The following is a 6000-nucleotide window of genomic DNA, read 5'->3' as shown; positions in this document are numbered from 1 at the left end:
TTTGAAGGGCAACTTCAGATAAGGAAGACTGCTGGTCGGAAAAGGAGGCGAGAAGTTGATCAACCTTCTCGTTAAGCTCACGGAGATGCTTCTTTGTCACTGGAGCATCATCCTCCTCATCACTCTGAACTTGAAACGGACTATAGTAGACCGAATCAAAGTTCATGTGATCACCACCAAGGTATTGATCATCGCCATCGGAGGCGTCTTCTGGAGATTGAGGTGGTGGTGAAGCTGGGGGTGTTGTGGGTTTGGTTGGTTCGGGTTGAGTGGGTGGGGGGTTAGTTTCGGGTGGTGGTGGTGTATGAGTTTCGGTTTGTGGAGGTTCGGTTACGAGAGGGGTTTCGGTTACAGGTGGTGTTTCGGTTGATGTGGTGAATATGGGTGGAGGTATAGGAAATGAGTTTGGTGGTATAGTAGGGTTTATGGTGGGAATGGAAATAGGTGTTGTGGGTGGAGGGGAAGGAACTGGGGATTGATGAAGTTCCATCTCCGGGGTTGGTGAGCGAGGGGGTGTGTTGCCTCGTTGTGGAGATTCGTCTCCTTGTGAGCCCTCAGAGTCCGAACTCCCACCTTCTGATTCGCTTGAAGAGGAGGGTATGAGGAACTTTCGTTTTGGTTGGGTCTTCCTCCTTTTCGGTTGTGGGGATGAAGCAGGTTTCTGTTGTTTACGCTTCTTTGGAGAAGGTTTTGGGGCTTTGGATGGTTTCTTTCCCTTGTCTGCCTTCTTACCCCTGGCCACTGGTTTGTCGGCATCGTGAATCGAGCGCAGCATGTCCGATGTCAGTTCCCTCGGACCAGATGGCCCTAACTCCTTGATCGCCTTGATCATACTGCTGTCTGAAGGCACACTTCCATACATGGTCTCCGGGATGGAGCCAATAAAGGAGAATTTTGATGCATCCGAGACGATGATCTTCTTGGTATGGAACGTACCAATAGAAGACATCGATGCACCATCAGCAGTTGGGACATCAAACCTGTCCATAGCCCATCTTGCGATCAAGATCCAGAACCGGGCCAGCGACACCTCGGTGTGTCGAGAAGTGGAAGAGAGGCTCTGAAGCACCTGTTGCCAGAGGACAAACCCGTAGTCCAGATTGATCCCGTTGTACACCCCATACATAATTGACAGGAAAAGACGACTTGCACCGTCAGATCCTGAGCTCCTCTCTGACAGTCCCTTGAAGAGAACTGTAAATAACCCATTCCATTGGGGTGGTAGGCATGACTTCTTGAACCTGGCGACGGAGGTGAGAACTTCCGTGTAGCCCATGTTGTAGAACATGCTGTAGAGCATTCCAACCGGAATCGTCTCCGGGTTAACTCGCGATGAGTCAGAGGCAAACCCTAACAACGTGCAGAAACGGGGGCAAGAAATGGAAGTCTTGTGATCTCCCACTTCAAAGAATACCCGGTCGACGCCCTTGTCGTAGTAGGCCGTCGCATAGACCTGAGATAGAGCCACCAGTGGCACCGTTTCAATTCTGGTCAATGCCGGAGCAAGCTGGGAGTACTTGAGGCATTCGATAACCGGCGACATGTAGGGATCATAGGCCAGTGGATTCAGATCAATGACGAGGCATTGTTGAGGTCTGATTGGAAGAATCTGAGAAGTGGCATGAACAGATGAAGATTCCGCCATTGTTGCAGGTTTTGGAGAAGAAGAAGAACGGGAGAGTGTTTTGGGAGTAATTTTGCTTTGGGAATTATGGAGGCAGTAAAGAGGTAAAAGGTGGTGTTGATGGGTTTTATAGTTGGTGATAGGAGAGAGAAAAATCGTTTCAAATCTCTTATGGAAATACGAAACGGGTTTTTGGAGTGACTGATTGGTGACAGTTGGGACGTGCGATGATCACGTAGGAGAGAGAGTGTCAGATTCCTAGGATCACGCCGCCCAATAAGCGCCGGTTTAGAGAAAGAAATCGTTTCCATTTCCACATGCGCCTGTAACTTCAGAGATATGACGCTTCGACAAAGCACACGCGTCCTCAAGTGTCAGAAAAAGCGCGGCCGTTTCAAATTCACGCGCCCTCCTTTTTACCGTCGTTTGAATTTCTATCCTTTTAACTCCCGCCGCGTCAGCAACCTTTTGTCTTATCCCCTTTTAAACGGCTGTTTCCAATTATTGATCCACGTGGCTTATTTTGGACCACAACTTCATTTGTAACCATCCAGTAAATATCCAGCCTGTAAAGTAATTAGTAACGGAATGTTGGAAAATATGGGATTTTCGTGCAAAGAGTGTAAAAGAAAAAGAAATAAAGCAACTCTTTTTAGGATAATCTGTGATGTCCATAAGGACACGAAACTGATGATCCCGGGCACGAATCTCTTCCTTCAAGGTCCAGAAGAACCTCAAAGTGTTAATGTGGAATCCCGTTGAATTACGATCAAACATTTATTAAGAAATGTTGAAAGGCTTCTTTTAATTAGGCTAATTAATGGTGGTTTCGCTTTGATTCAACAATGCAATTCTTGATATAAGAACGAATGTGAACAAAGTACTTGTGAGACCAGTGTAGTCTGTTGAACAAGTAGGTTTGAGTTGATTTTGTAGTGGCTTGGATTAATATGAAATCTCAGATAAAAATTTAAAACTGGATCCCTTGGGAAGAAATGTCATGGTGTGTAACAATTTCATTGGAACCACGCAAAAAGAAAAGAAATTGAGATTTCATGAAGGTACATTCGTCAATTCATTGGTGAAAACTTGATCAAGTTAATTGGTCACCGTCAATTCGTTGGTGTTGAATTTTGGGTTTCACTCAGCTCGTAGTGGCACGAAGCTAGGATCACAAACACAGATGTTGTGTAACCATAAACCTCAGTGGTAGTTTCTGAGAGTCTCAAGGGTTACAGTGATGGAACGAATGTAATGGAGAAGTGTAATGGGGATGGTGAAAGAAGACATAGTACCTCTGTTGCGAACAAAAGGACCAAGCAGGAGACTCTGAACTCATGTGACAAAAGAGTGAGGTAGCTCACGATTAGAATAAATGAGTTAGCCTTATTGGGAAGACAAGGTTTGTGTATACCAGGTCATGAAGGCTATTATTCAAAATCTTATGAGGCTTGGGACACATACAGCAGCATGCTTCTAGGGACACTTAAGTAAGGCATCGAATATATTCCCATAAACAAATGAGCACACACAAAAAAACATTTTTGGATTTTTGATATTATAAAAAAATAAAATATTGAAGAAAAGAAAAAAATAATATGAAAAAAAAAACTTTCGAAAAATTGAAAAACCGAACCTGAACGTTCGGTTGGTTTCGGGTGCATGAAATTTTGAAAAACCGAACCCGAACCTTCGGTTGGTTTCAATTCAGGAAAATTTTGAAAAACCGAACCCGAACCTTCGGTTGGTTTCGGTTCTTGAAAATTTTGAAAAACCGAACCCGAACCTTCAGTTGGTTTCGGTTCTTGAAAATTTTGAAAAACCGAACCCGAACCTTCGGTTGGTTTCGGTTCTTGAAAATTTTGAAAAACCGAACCCGAACCTTCGGGAGGTTTCGGTTTTGGAAAATTTTTAAGAAACCAAGGAGTTTAGATATGCAATAAAAAAAAACTTTTTACACAAAAAGAACAAATTTTGCATAAGAAATATACAACACAGAAAAACTACCTTTGAAGTAATGAGCGAGTGAAATGGTTGAACCGAACCCGAACGTTCGGTTGGTTTCGCTTCTTACGTTTGAGATTGAGAGGTAGTATGAGGTACTGACTCTGATTCCATCATTCCTAGCCCTTGCAATATTTTATTGAACGATGCTTCTGGAAGAGCTTTGGTAAAGACGTCAGCCAGTTGATCAGTGGTTCTTACGAAGTGAACTTCGACATTTCCATCTTCCACATGATCTTTGATGAAGTGATACCTCAGTGCTATGTGTTTGGTTTTAGAGTGTTGCACCGGGTTATGACAGATCCTAATTGCACTTTCAGAGTCACAATATAGAGGGATCTTCTTCATATTGAGTCCATAGTCTCGAAGTTGACTCTGGATCCAAATCACTTGTGATGTGCAGGATGCAGCGGCAATGTATTCCGCTTCAGCAGTAGACAGCGACACACATGTTTGTTTCTTAGATTGCCAGCTGACCAACTTCCCATCAAGAAATTGACAGCCACCAGTTGTGCTTTTGCGGTCGAGTCCACATCCTCCAAGGTCAGCATCAGAATAGGCTTGAACGAAGAAGCCTGAATTGGATGGATACCATAGACCTAAGGAGGCGGTTCGCTTGAGATAGCGTAGGATGTTCTTCACTGCCAGCATGTGAGGTTCGCGTGGGTTAGCCTGAAATCGAGCACAATAACACACACAAAACATGATATCAGGCCTGCTAGCAGTTAGATACATCAGTGAGCCTATCATTTGGCGATAGAGCGTGATGTCGACAGCCGGTTTATCTAGTGAAGGGGTAAGTGTGGTGCCGAATGTCATTGGGACTTTGACTTTTGAGTCTCCCATCATTCCAAACTTTGCAAGGAGAGTCTTTGTGTAAGCTTCCTGATTGATAAAGATACCTTCGGGTCCCTGTCTTATATTTAAACCAAGGAAAAAATTAATAGGACCCATTGAGCTCATTTCAAACTTAGTCTCCATCAACTTTCTGAATTCAGCTGTTAAGCTGGGATTCGTAGAGCCAAAGATGATGTCATCGACATAAATTTGAACTATCATAAGGTGGTTACCTTCCTTTTTGCGAAAGAAGGTTGGGTCAACCGAACCTTGTTTGAATTTGGACATCTTTAAAAATTTTGTAAGCGTTTCATACCAGGCTCTCGGAGCTTGTTTGAGGCCGTACACAGCTTTATCCAGAATATAGCAATGATTTGGATATTTTTCGTTCACGAACCCAGGAGGTTGCTCCACATACACAGTTTCTTCAAGTTCTCCATTGAGAAATGTACACTTGACGTCCATTTGGAAAACCTCAAAGTTTTTGTGAGCAGCATAGGCCAGAAATATTCTAACCGATTCTAGCCTAGCTACTGGAGCGAACGTCTCTTCGTAATCTATCCCTTCCTCCTGACAGTATCCTTTGACCACCAGACGAGCCTTGTTCCTTATGACATTACCTTCCTTGTCCATTTTGTTCCTAAAAACCCATTTGAGACCAACAACCGAAGCATCTGGAGGAGTTGGAATGAGGCGCCAGACTTTGTTCCTTTCAAACTCGTTCAGTTCGTCTTGCATTGCTTGAACCCAATCAGAGTGATCGAGGGCAGTGTTCACTGTCTTCGGTTCAACTTTTGATACAAATGAGTTAAACATACAAAACTCAACCTTTGAGAATAAGGATGTCTGTTTTGCCTTCAGTTGAGATCGGGTCAGAACCTTTTTAGATACATCACCAACTACTTGAGAGATAGGATGATCTCTGGTCCATTTTGTAAGAGGAGGGTAATTCGGGTCGAAGGTTGGATCTAGTTCAGCATTGATCATCTCTTCGGGCTCAGATTGGCTATCAAAATCAAGCATCATATCATCATGCTCCCCCTCAATTGATGAGTCATGAGAAACATGAGGTTCAGGGGTTTCTTGCGGTGCTGGACTTTCAGGCATTGAAGCACCTTCGTTTGGAGGGGCACCTTCGGTTGGAGAGGTACCTTCGGTTGGTGAAGGACCTTCAGATGAAGTTGTAGAGCTTTGCTCCCCCTCGACATGAGAACTTGGCTCCCCCTCGACTGAAGCATTGTTGGTTGGAGAGTCATCAGTGGGCGATTCTCCTTCATGCATTCTTCTTGCAGCATCTTCGACAATCTGCTTCATATGATCTATTTTGTTGTCAGCTGCACCTGCTTCGGAGAGAGAAGCTTTTTCCGGTTCATCAAAGAGTTCCAGAAATTTCTCGTACAAATTGGCGATTGAGACTGTGACTTGGCCAGTTTGAGGAAATATTTCCCCGGCAGTGTCATCTATGGCCTGTAGCTTCTTGACGTAGTTATCGTCGAAGGTCACGTAGTATGTCTCTTCAATCCTTCTTGATCGTT

This window comes from Lactuca serriola, chromosome 2 (assembly GCF_051521515.1).
Source record: "Lactuca serriola cultivar US96UC23 chromosome 2, Lser_US96UC23_V15, whole genome shotgun sequence".
NCBI classification, from domain to species: domain Eukaryota; kingdom Viridiplantae; phylum Streptophyta; class Magnoliopsida; order Asterales; family Asteraceae; genus Lactuca; species Lactuca serriola.
Note: the sequence above shows the minus strand (reverse complement) of the source record.